The sequence below is a fragment of the Tursiops truncatus genome, chromosome 3 (genome assembly GCF_011762595.2).
Source record: "Tursiops truncatus isolate mTurTru1 chromosome 3, mTurTru1.mat.Y, whole genome shotgun sequence".
NCBI lineage: Eukaryota > Metazoa > Chordata > Mammalia > Artiodactyla > Delphinidae > Tursiops > Tursiops truncatus.
The window spans coordinates 167,150,242-167,162,620 of NC_047036.1; the positions used below are offsets into that span (position 1 = coordinate 167,150,242).

Below are 12,379 nucleotides of genomic sequence, written 5' to 3' on the forward strand. Positions count from 1 at the left end.
AAGAGTGGGCTTTGGTTGGCAGGTTTGGTTTAATTGCACTCTTTGCCTGCAATTTCTGCGACTGCCACCAGGTGGCTTCAAGTGCCAAGCTCCCCACAGGCTAAGGGCTATCCCTGCCCCTCCTGGAGGGCACCAGGGCCATCTCAAAGGAGGAGCTGGCTGCAGGTGTTTCTGTCCATGGGGCTGTTAGGGAAAAGGGAAGAAGGAAAAGTGGCCAGAGAGCTGGTGTTTCACCCTGCGAGGGGGCCTGGATTGAAGTTGTCTTATCCCCTCCCTCCTGCTGTTCTAAGGTTCTGGGCTTCCAGCATAGATGGTGAAACACTGGCCTGCCCAGCTGCTGCCCACTGCCTGGGACATTCCTGATGGAGCCCCAGTCCCTGACACTGACCTAGGATGTTGCTACTCCGGGCCAGCCAGCCTTCCAGCTGTGCTGTGTGATCCTGAGGAGGTGGCTCCCACCTTGGGGCTTCAAGTGCCCAGTCTGCAGTAGGAGCCACGTGCCATCTTGGGAGGCAGCTGGAGGAGGTCACATGAAGAAAAGCACAGAGGGGAGAGGAGCTTGGGGGGGCATCACCCCCACCTGCCTGGTACATTCTCTCTGCCACGCCTCTACCCAAGCTGTGCCCCCAGCCTGAAGCACCTTTCACACCCCTCTCTGCAGCTCCAGTCCACCCAGCATTCCAGCCTCCTCTAGGAAGTCTTCTCAGATTCCCTCCTCCCCAGCCAGTGAGCACCTTGTCCTCTTTTGGGCCCCCTCAAGCCTCCTCTACTGTGAACAGCTTTGGCTGGGGGCAGGGGGTGTGTGGCCAGACACTCATGACATCTCAAATGACTAAAGGTGGAGACTGGGGGGCCCCAGCCCTCTCCCAACGCTCCAGTGTCACACTGCACCCCTCCCCCAAACCCAAACCCCTCCCCACGTTGCACCCGTGTCCACCCCCGTGGCGGTGTCCTTCCTGTTCAATCCCACTGCTTTGCCCCCTGCACGGGGTCTCCTGGTTGTGTCTGAAGGGCTCTGGTTAAGTGGGCAGGGATTTGGTGGGGGGCGGTGGCTGTGCCTGGCAGAGCACTGAGACATTGACGGTAATCATGGGGGTACTCCGGGCTATTCCAGGCAGTGTGTTGTAGGGATTCTGGGTATAAGACCCTCTGAGTAGGGAATTCCATGGCGGTCAGAGGTTAGGACCCTGCACTTCCACTGCTGGGGTTCGATCCCTGGTCGGGGAACTAAGATTCCGCGTGGCACAGCCAAAAAAAAAAAAAGTAGAACGTTGGGACTCAGTTGGATCTCTGATCTGCGGCCACGAGGCGTCGGGTCCACCGTGCAGACCCCCTCGGGTTGGGGGGATGCTGGCATGCGGGCCCTCGAGGGCCACGTTCACGCTCTGGGTGCTGGCATCACAGGGCAGAGGCTCGGGAGCCTGGGAAGACATAATGTTTTAGTTAAGAGTCGTGTTGGCCGCAGGGCCCAGAGCAGGGACAGGTGGATAATAAATCGTGGCCGTGGGGAGAGTAGTGCTCAGATGTGCGTTTGTCCATCAGGGGATGGGGACGGCCCCAGGCCTACGGGGCTTTTCTCACGTCCCCCTCCGGGGCTGGCATCACTCCTCCTGGGGCCAGGCAGCCCACACCCCTGCTCCTGCCTGGTTTTGGTCTCGGTGGGTCACGCACACACTGGGGGACCTGCCCCCAGGGCCCAGCAGGAAAGTGGGGCTTTTAATAGCCACCCCAGCTCCATTCCTCAGCTCCCACTACATGCCAGGGTTTGTGCCACATCCTTGTCTGGCCTCCACTTACTCTAGTCTGTGAAGTGTGAGGCTCGGTGGTGGTGGTGATGATTATGGCCCATTTTACAGATGGGGCATCCAAGGTCACCCTGCCCCCTCTAGTCTGCTGCCCTGGCAACCCTTGAACTGAGGGGTCCCCAGCCCATGAGCAGGTCCCTGATAGAGGAAGGGGGAGGGTTTCCCACATCTTGGCTGAGGTGAGGGTGGGAGAAAGCATTTTCAGGCCTTTTTGACATTTAACAAACAGTATGCAAATCACATGCAAATCGCATGCAAATCATCACCCATTTCTTAAGCCTCAACAGCTTCGGTGTGTTCTGAAATAATAATGTTGGACTTGTCCCTTGGTATTGGCTTGGAGGAGGGGTGCAAAGTTTTTCCCTTCCTCCCTTCCTTCCCCTTCCCTTCTGTTTTCTTTCCTTCCTCCCTCCCTTTCTTCCCTCCTCCCTTCCTTTCTTCCTGTTATCTCTTTGCTCCCTTCACATTGTTTTTTGGAGGCTTCCCAGTTCTAAGATGAATACAAACAGCAAAAGTGGCTTCCAGCATTCCCATTTTCCACATGGGGAAACTGAGGCACTGAGAGGCACAAGCCTGGACTGAGATACCAGAGACACATTGTGGAAGGCATCCGCCACCAAGTGTCATCATGGACCAAAGTGGACAGTACCTGTGACCCAAGGAGGAGAGATGACAGTGGCTGGACCAGGCCTAACAGGGCTTGGAGGAGCCAAGGGGAAGAGTCCTTGGGTTTCTTGGCCTAGAATGGCAGGCTGCCATGCTTGGATCTGGAGAAATCTGACACTGAGTGATCTTACTCCTCAAGTCCTTCTTTGTCTTGCTACTCCATCATCATGTTCTTTGAATTTGGGCCACAGCCTCTGCTCAGTTTGCATGCCCTACCTTTTCTGTTTGCAAACTCCTATTCATCCTTCCAAGCCCCAGCTCCAGTGCCCCCTTCTTCAATGCAGACATTTCTGATCCTCCAGAAGAGCTTCCACTTCCCTCTGGGCTTCTGTTACCCCAGATCTCTCTCTCTCTCTCTCTCTCTCTCTCTCTCTGGTCCAACCCTGACCCTTTTGGAGACAGCAGCATTACTGGCCAATCTGGCTTGTTTCCAGCACTTGTCTGATTATCACACACCTCCAGACTTTTGTACTCTCTGCGCAGAATGTCCTTTTGGGTCTTTTTCACCTGGAATAGTCCTACATTTTCAAGGTCCTGGCACTAATACCCCACCTCCATGTGGGCTCGACAGCTCTCTCCCAGTCGGCCTCTGGGTCCTGCAGCCTCCATCCCTTCATCCCTGACCCACAGAACGGGGAGGTCTGTGTGTCCTCCCAGTCTTAGGAGTTGCCTCTGGGGCTCCAGGATCACCTAGGCTGGGATTGCAGGGTGATCCTGTAGTACAGTACTAATTCAGTACAGAGGGACTGAATTTGAGTAGGTACAGAATAAAAGACTAAGTGTTTGGAAATAACGCCAAGTTCAAACTCCCTCACTTAGCCTTGGGCTTCACTCTCCATTGACAGTTCTGTCCTAAGCACATCCGTCGCCCTTCCCTCTCGTTCACCTCCAGAACTCTGCACAAGCCATTCCCTCTGCCAGGAATGCTTTTCCCTTGACTCCTATTCTGGGTGACCCCAAGCCAGGCCCCTCCCATCTCTGCGCTGTGAAAATGGGGGAAGTCCGGTCCCCCCAGGGCCTCTCAGGCTCCTGGCTCCACCCCAGGAGCAAGTCCGGGCTGCAAGGAGTTTCGGGTGAGACCTGGCAGCCACCATCTCTCCCTGGGGCCCGTGGCGTCCCAGGGAGGGGCCACCTCCTGCCTTGGCTGCCCACTCACTTTGTGCTCCCAGAAGTTCGAGGGGAATTTTCCTGGGTGGTAAGTAAATCCAGGTGGTTCCCAGAGGAGGCATCTGTGGCTCAGCCAGAAACTGCCGGCACCTGGACTTTCTGCTTTAGTTCAGTTGTGCCCCACCCTCTCTCTCTCTCTCTCTCTCTCTGTGTGACTCCAGGCCAGATTCTGGCATTCTCTAACTCCGCCCATTCGTTCAACGGGCATTTATCGAGTGAGCTCTGTGTGCCCGGCCCTGGGCTGGCTGCTGGAGATACCAAGACAGACTTTGCTTCGGCTGCTGTAGACAGTGGGGCAGGTTGTTCACTGCACAAAAACATCCAGCTGGGCCTCAGGAAGGGAAATCTTTGCATAATTCACACAGAGTCTCCTATACAGGTTAGTGGTGGTCCTGACCTGACCCTGATGCCTCCCCCACCCCCCGTGTCTCCATCTGTCTCTGTGTCTCATTCAATCTCTTCTCTATGTATCTGCCCCCATTTGTCACTCTTTCTCTGTGTCTCTTGATCTCTGCTCTCCACTCTCTCTATCTGAGCCTCTCTATCTGTCTCCATCTCTGTCTCTGTCTCCTTCCATGTCTCTGGCCGTTTATTTCTGTCTCTCTCTCTCCATACCCCTGTATCTGTCTCTCATATCCCCTCTCAAAAGGGAGATCCTTTCCCCCTGATGCTCTGAGCATGACCTCTGGGTGTTTTCAAAAGTTGCTGGGAGGGCTTCCTTGGTGGCGCAGTGGTTGAGAGTCCGCCTGCCGATGCAGGGGACGCGGGTTCGTGCCCCGGTCCGGGAAGATCCCACATGCCGCAGAGCGGCTGGGCCTGTGAGCCATGGCCGCTGAGCCTGCGCGTCCGGAGCCTGTGCTTTGCAACGGGAGAGGCCACAAGAGTGAGAGGCCCGCGTACCGCAAAAAAAAAAAAAAAAAGTTGCTGGGTCCATGCATTCAGTAATCACTGATGAAGCACCTCCAATTTTCAGGGCACTGAGGACAGCGTGGTGACTAGGACACCCAGCTGTTGGCCCTCATGGGGCTTGAGGTCCAGCAGAAGAGACAGAAGCTGCAGGGTGGGGGGCTGCTCCTAGGATCCTGGAAACCCCTCCTCTGGGCTCGGCCCACACTCTTCTGAATGACCTCGGGTGGTCCTTGTCCCTCTCTGGGCCTCAGTTTCCCCACCTACCCAAGGAGGGAGGTGTTTAAGGTGGCTGGGCCAGAAGCTGCTTGCAAGGCCTAGGCAGTTTGTTGGCAGAGAGATCCTGGCTCATCCCCACACCCAAATGGGTTTGAAAGAATCCTCCGAGGGGAAAACAGTTGTAAGAAAAAAGAAAACAAAAAATCAGAGTCGGGCTTCCCTGGTGGCGCAGTGGTTAAGAATCCACCTGCCAATTCAGGGCACACGGGTTCGAGCCCTGGTCCGGGAAGATCCCACATGCTGCGGAGCAACTAAGCCCGTGCGCCACAACTACTGAGCCTGCACTCTGGAGCCCGCGTGCCACAACTACTGAAGCCTGCGCACCTAGAGCCCATGCTCCTCAACAAGAGAAGACACCGCAATGAGAAGCCCACACACCGCAACGAAGAGTAGCGCCCGCTCACCGCAATTAGAGAAAGCCCACGTGCAGCAACGAAGATCCAATGCAGCCAAAAAAAAAAAAAAAATTGGAGTCGCCTGCCCAGGCTGCTGTCTGACTTACCTTGGGTGGAAGCAGCCTCACTGCCATCCCCCAGGTCATCAGAGAAACTTCCTGCCTCTTCCCCTGATGGCCCCTGGCTATCCACTGAAGGCTGCTGGCCTCACCATGATGGCTCTAGGCCTGGCACTGACTTCACACTTGTGCTCTGAGCTCCAGACCCACTTAACCCCTTGCCGGGCCCCAAGTGGGAGAAACTCTTTCCAGCCATAGGGCCTTTGCATGTGCTGTGTCTACATTTGGAGGACCCTCTCCCCATCCCTTATCTTTCATCCTCCGATTTGCAGGTTCAACGTCACTTCCTTGGGGAGGCTCTAAACAACCACGTTCCCTCTGTCTTTTTTTTTTTTTGTTCCCTCCGTCTTGCATTCACACAGTATCCTGTTCTATTCCTTTGTAGCATTAATTATTTATATTATTATTCATTCAATGTATTATTTTCCCCACTAGCCTCTGGGCACCGTGAAGGCTGGGGTGAGGTCTGGTCTGATCACTGATGGATCGCACAGTATTTAATAACCCAGAGTAAGGGAGTGGGAGCTAGGGATTCCCTCCCTTCCCAGACTCCCTCAGGGTCCCCCGCCCCAGTTTCTGTCACCACTGTGTCCAGCTCCAGGTGGCCACGGGGCACAGAGCCTCGGAATTGGGATTCCAGGCACTCTGGCTCCTGCCGCTTTGATAAATGGGGGAAATTCAGAATTAATTATTGACTGCTGCGCCGAGCTGGCCTGATCTGGACAGATAAAGAGTGTCCTCACTGCCACGTCTGCCCAGCACTTCTCAGGAGTTTATTAGAGGTTGGGAGGCAGCTGGCTGAGGGGAGAAGCCCAGAAGGCACTGGAGCCAGATGGAGCCGAGTTCAAAGCCTGGCTCTGCTGGGCCACTTTGGAAGGCCACAGCCTTCCATGGATCTCATTGCCCGCGGGGGCAGGTCGCGCAGGACCTTGTGGGCGGAGGGGAGGACTTGGGCTTTTACCGCGAGGGAGGTGGGAGCCCTGAAGGGCTGTGGGCAGAGGAGGGGCGGGGCCTGACTCAGGCGCTCACGGGCGCTCTCTGGTGGCCGCTTCTTGGAGGGCAGGCTGTGGGGGTGAGTTTGGGAGCCAGGGGACCAAGGGTAGAGGCAACTGCGCTGGTCCGGGTGAGTGATGATGGCGGAAGAGAGTTCCAGGCAGAGGGAACATCCAGTGCAAAGGCCCTGAGGCAGGGTCGTGCCTGGCGTGTTGGAGGAACAGTGAGGAGGCCCATGTGTCTGGAGCAGAGTGAGGGGGTGGGGAGAGGGAGGAGGGGAGAGCAGGGAGGGGATGGGGCAGGTCGTGCAGAACCTTGTGGGGAGGACATGGGCTTTTCCTCCTAGACGGATGGAATGTGGTGGGTTTTTGCAAGAGCGAAAGCTCTGAGGGGAAGGCTGGTCGCACGGTCTCTGGATCCCAGACAGGCGATGACCCCACCCAGGAGTCAAGGATTTGAATCATGCCTCCGCCTACCCTTAGCTGAGTGAACTGAGGCTAATGACTTGCCCTTCTGGGCCTCAGTTTCTCATCTGTAAAATCGGTGCAATAGTAGACCACTCTCTCACAGTGGTGAGCCTCACATGAGCTCAGGATGGGTAGGAGCTGCTGGCTCCATGCAACAGTCACTATTGGGATTAGGGTGAGGAGAGCAAGGCACTGGCCTTCGCACAAAACTTAGGGGGCTTGGAGGAAGGTGGTCAGAAGATACAAACTTCCGGTTATAAGAAAAATAAGTACCAGGGATGTAATGTACATGATGACTGCAGCTAACACTGCTGTAGAATATATAGGAAAGCTGTTAACAGAGTAAAAGCTAGAACTTCCCTAGCGGTCTAGTGGTTAAGACTCCGTGCTTCCACTGAGGGGGCCCGGGTTCGATTCCTGGTCAGGGAACTAAGATCCCACAAGCTGTGCAACACGGTTGGAAAAAAAAAAGAGAGAGAGAGAGAGTAAATCCTAGAAGAGTTCTCATCACAAGGAGAAAAAATGTTTCCCCTTTATTCTTTTCTTTTTATTGTATCTATACGAGAAGATGGATGTGAGCTGAACCTATTGCAATAATCCTTTTACAGTATGTGTAAATCAAACCATCATGGCCTTAAACTTATGCATGGATGTATGTCAATTATTTCTCAGTAAAACTGGGGGAAAAAAAAACTTTGGAGGCACTGCCAAATTCAGTCATTCGGATAAATACTATTTTAATGCAACATTTGAAAAAACTCCCAATGAATGCAAAAACATCTGCAATGAACAAAGTATCTAAGTGTTAAATATTGACAGGCTCTGACCCCTGCACTGGCTCCACCCTCACCTCACCCTATTTCAGGCGCTGCTGCACCTGGGAGGCCGTTCCTCCTGCCCAGCCTCCCCTCCCTGCAGTAAAGGCCTCTGATTAAACCTTCATTCCAGATAATTAAGCCCAGGGATCTGGGGGCCTAGCAGTGATGCAGGAGGGAGACCCTGGCAGGGGTGGGCCAAGCTGGCCCTCCCCCCGGGGAGAGGGAAGGCCAGGAGGGAGATCACTGAGTGGCTGGAGCAGAGGCCCGAACTTAATTAGCCCCTCAGGATTAATTACTAGGCCCAGGAACAGGCTGAGAAATCTATTACCCGAATGGCTCCCAGCTCCAGGCTTCCCTCATTCTCTCCATCATTTTTCTCTAAACCTCCTCCTCATGCTTTTCCAAGAAAATATATTTATTAAAAAAATGCAACTTTATACCCTACCATGAAAACCCAGATACATATTTTCTGCGCAGAGTAGATGGTATATAAATTTGGGGAGCTATACAATGAAGTAACTATATAACTGTTAAAAAATGATCTACGTGGTTCTGTTTGGAACCATGGCAACAGCTGTGAGCAATGAGTATGTGCTGAGCGTTTACGCACTCTTCTTAGCTCATCTTCTCACAACATCTCTGGGGGGGTGCAAGCTATCAGCACCCCCATTTTGCAAGAGCTTTCTGACACTAGGATCTGTGCTCTGGGACCCCACAGAACAACCCAGAGTGGGTTCTGACTTGAGATCTTGTCCTGCAAAGCCCCGACAGGCTCTTCTGTGAGCCACTTTGGGTTCCAGTTGAGCCCAGATCTTGTTACTTTTTGCTTTCTGCCTCCAAACATTTACCTTGGCTTTTTTTTTACCCTCCCACCAGAAACGCCCCTCCTTCATGCCCCTCCTTCGTATGTGTGAATCCGCCTCAGTTTTCAAAACTCAGGGGCACATGTCTGCAGGAGGTTTTCTTTGTGAACCCCTAAATTGGGGCTTCACCCACCCATCCCACCACAGGCTCCCCCACAGTCTCCTCCCCAGCCTGATTGCTCGGGCTGGAAGGTCTCTGTGTCTCCCAGCTTGGGGGCATCTCCAGCACTGGCTCTTTGGATCCTGCATAGCCCAGCTCGGGTAGGATATCAGTCACGGGAGGACACTCATGGGCTCTTTGGTTTTCCTCTCACCTCCAAGCACTAGTATTATCCTCCCATTTTACAGGGGAGGAAACTGAGGCTGGGAGAGAGCCAGTGACCTGAGTCACACAGCAGAGAGGGGACAAACTCCAATGCTCTGTCATGAACTGCTTCCTGTGTCCACTGCCCCACACTGTGCAGATGGGAAACTGAGTCACCAAGGGGCGAACTGGCCTTGCCGAGGTCGTATGGCTGGTCCTGGCGGTGGAGCTGGGGATGGGCCCTTCATCAAAATGGAAGATGAATCTGGATGGAAGGTGGGAAGGGCCAGATCATGGCAGGGCTGGTGGGGAGAACCCATTCTGGGGTATTCCGTGGGGCCCCAGAGCACAGATCCTAGTGTCAGAAAGCTCTTGCAAAATGGGGGTGCTGATAGCTCACCCCCCCCCCAGAGCTATTGTGAGGAGAAGACGAGCTAAGAAGAGTATGTAAACACTCAGTACGTACTCAGTGCTCACAGCTGTTGCCATGGCCCAGGCAAAAGTGGGCAGGCTGGAATGAGTGGATGGGGGGCGAGGGGCAGAGAGATGGGGCACAGTGGGACTTCCCTGGCGATCTAGTGGTTAAGATTCTGCACTTCCACTGCAGGGAGCATGGGTTCGATCCCTGGTCAGGGAACTAAGATCCGGCATGCCATGCGGTGAGAAAAAAAAAAAAAAGAGAGAGAGAGATGGGGCACAGTGGGGTAGAGGGAGGGTGTGTCCTCAGACTGGGGACACTGAGGCTCCTACCCCTTCTGCCTTGTCCCCATCACCCACCTCCCTCTCCTGCTGCAGAAATACTTAAAGGAGCCCATGTCTTTTTGGCTGGCCTTTGGGGACATTTCACCATTTCCTGGGGTCCAGGGTCTAAGGAATTAATTTAACCGGTGCAAGGCTGAGGCTAGGAGAGGCGAACCCCAAAGTGAGAGCCTGACACCCATTCGCCTACCCCAAGGTGTCCTCTGGCTACCATAGGTCCATTACGCAGATGGGAAGACTGGGGTCCAGAGAGGAAGGAGCGGGCCTGAGGTCTCTCGACCTCATAAGGCTCACATCCAGGTGAGTCTCCTCCCCTCCTTCCAGAGCTCTGCCCTGGGGAGCTTTTCATGCTCATGAAGACGTGAGTGGTTGATAGAAGTCTTAATGGTGGAAACTCAGGTGTGTTAACAGGAAACTGGAGTAATGACTCCCAGGAAGGCACAATGCCAGGCGGCAGCTTTAATGATCCAGGCCTGACAGCTTCACCCCTTCAGCTGGGTCTCCTGAGCCTCCAGCCTTCTTGAGACCCAAGGGCCACTGCTACCCTCAGTCCGGTGAGCACTCAGGACACACTCGTGGGCACACACGCACACCTGCGGCTGACACCGCATACCCCGTGGACCACAGCCGGTGCTTGTGGGTGGTATGTGTCTCCCCCCACCTCCCAGCTTCACACAGCAGCCCAGCCCTCTGCCTGCTGCTTGGGAACAATTATAGAGTCAGAGGGATGCCGCGGCCCGAGATGGGCCGGCCTCATGTTTAATTCATCTTGGGGCTAATTATAGCCAGGCTGGGGGAGGGGCGTGGTAACCTTGGCCTACCCTCCCCAGCCCTTCCTGCCAGCCAGGGTGACTGGGGAAGGGTGGGGGGACGGGGGCTCGTGACCCGCTGTTGGCCCCAGCTCTAGGCAGCTAAGCCAGCCCTCCTGAACCTCCTGCTAGGGTGCATGCTCGGAGGAGGACGGAGGCGGCGCTCATGGCGGAAAGGCGGCACAGGGCCTGGCAGGGCAGTGGGAAGAATGGGGATTCCAGCTCAGGGCAGCTGTGAGCAAGCATCAGGATGGTTCCTTCCCTCCCTCCTCCTTCAGTCCCACGGATCAGGATTGATACTACTATCTGGGTTGATAACAGGCTGTTACATCACCTTCCGGGTGGACCCACCAAAGCCTAAGGTCCCAGGACAGAGCCAGCTGGTACCTAACGATAGGTAATAACCCACGCTGAGATCACGTGACCTTCCGCACTGTTTGTAGCATTCGGCCCTCCGTAAACGTTAGCCACAGTCTTTGCCGGTGTCCTTGGGTGCTTACCATATGCCCCGAACAGTTCTGAGCAACTTGCACGATTGTCACCGGACGGAGATTAACGCCTCGCTCGCCTCCGATGCAAAACTCGAGGAGGCGCCCACAGATGCAAGAGGTAAATACCATTTTAAGTCATATTTTTAAAATGTTTTTTTATTGTGGTAAAAATCACATAATATAAAACATATTATTTTAACCATATTTAACCCTACAGTTCAGTGGCACTAAGTACATTCACGTTGTTGTGCAACTCTCACCATCACCCATCTCCCGAGGTTTTCACTTTTCTAAACTGAAACTCTGTCCCCGTGAAACACTGTTCCCATTCTCCTCCCCCCCACACCCACCAATGTATTTTCTTTTTTAAAAAAAAAACTAATAATTTATTTTTATTTTTGGCTGTGTTGGGTCTTCCTTGCTGCGTGAGAGCTTTCTCTAGTTGCGGAGAGCGGGGGCTACTCTTCGTTGTGGTGCACAGGCTCTAGGCACTTGGGCTTCAGTAGTTGTGGCTCACGGGCCCTAGAGTGCAGTCTCAGTAGTTGTAGTTGTTCCGCGGCATGTGGGATCTTCCCGGACCAGGGCTCGAACCCATGTACCCTGCATTGGCAGGCAGATTCTTAACCACTGCGCCACCAGGGAAGCCCTACCAATGTACTTTCTGACTGTGAATTTGACTATTCTACGTACCTTGTATAAGTGGAGTCAAATAGTATTTGCCTGTACCTACTGTATATTTGAATGCATTTCTAAGGTTGTCATATTTTAAAGAATCCAAACTGGGACTTCCCTGTGGTCCAGTGGTAAAGAATCCGCCTTACAATGCAGGGGACGTGGGTTCGATCCCTGGTCAGGGAACTAAGATCCCGCATGCTGTGGAGCAACTAGGCCCATGTGCCACAACTACAGAGCCCACGTGCCCTGGAGCCTGTGCACCACAACTAGAGAAGAGAAAAGCCACAACTAGAGAGAAGCCCATGTGCCACAACAAAAGATCCCACATGCCTCAACGAAGGTCCCGCGTACTGCAACTAAGACCCGATGCAGCCAAAAATAAATAAAATTAAATAAATAAATAAATAATAAATCTTAAAAAAAAAAAAGAATCCAAACCAATGTAAAAAAAAATCCACATGGAAGAAGACATCCAAATATTAAATACAGATGGATGGGACCCTGCACTGTATGATCTGATCATCCTGACAGCCCCTAGGAGGTGGGGATTGTGATGGTCAATGCCTAGTTTACAGATGGGGACACTGAAGCATGGAGAGGCCAGGCGGCATGCCCTTGTCCACTTTCCCGCTCCCCCACTTCATCCCCCTGTCCTGGCCCAGGTCGGGGCTTTGTTCTCCCCTCCCCAGCTCGGACACCTCCTTCCTGACACCCAGCCAATCCCCAACAACTTGTCTGAGCTACATGGCCCGAAATAGCTTTGGGTGTCAGTCGCTGGCAGGCTGCCCTGGGCCACATGCCCACAATCCTCCAAAAAATCTCTTCCCGGTAGGTGGGAGACACCTGGGCTCCAGGGCTCAGCA

General features: G+C 53.9%; 1 protein-coding gene across 4 annotated transcripts in view; it reads left to right on the forward strand.

Moving 5' to 3' along the window:
- LOC117311799 (ubiquitin domain-containing protein TINCR) overlaps positions 1-12,379 on the forward strand; it is a 60,919-nt gene that overhangs the window by 3,292 nt on the left and 45,248 nt on the right. For 2 of the 4 annotated variants that reach the window (XM_073803384.1, XM_073803385.1), the window contains exon 3: positions 291-7,440. The exons of the other annotated variants lie outside the window; for them this stretch is intronic. The gene's annotated coding sequence lies outside the window, so the exon portion shown is untranslated. Of the gene's footprint in view, positions 1-290; positions 7,441-12,379 lie in introns of those variants that run through there. 4 annotated transcript variants of the gene reach the window in all.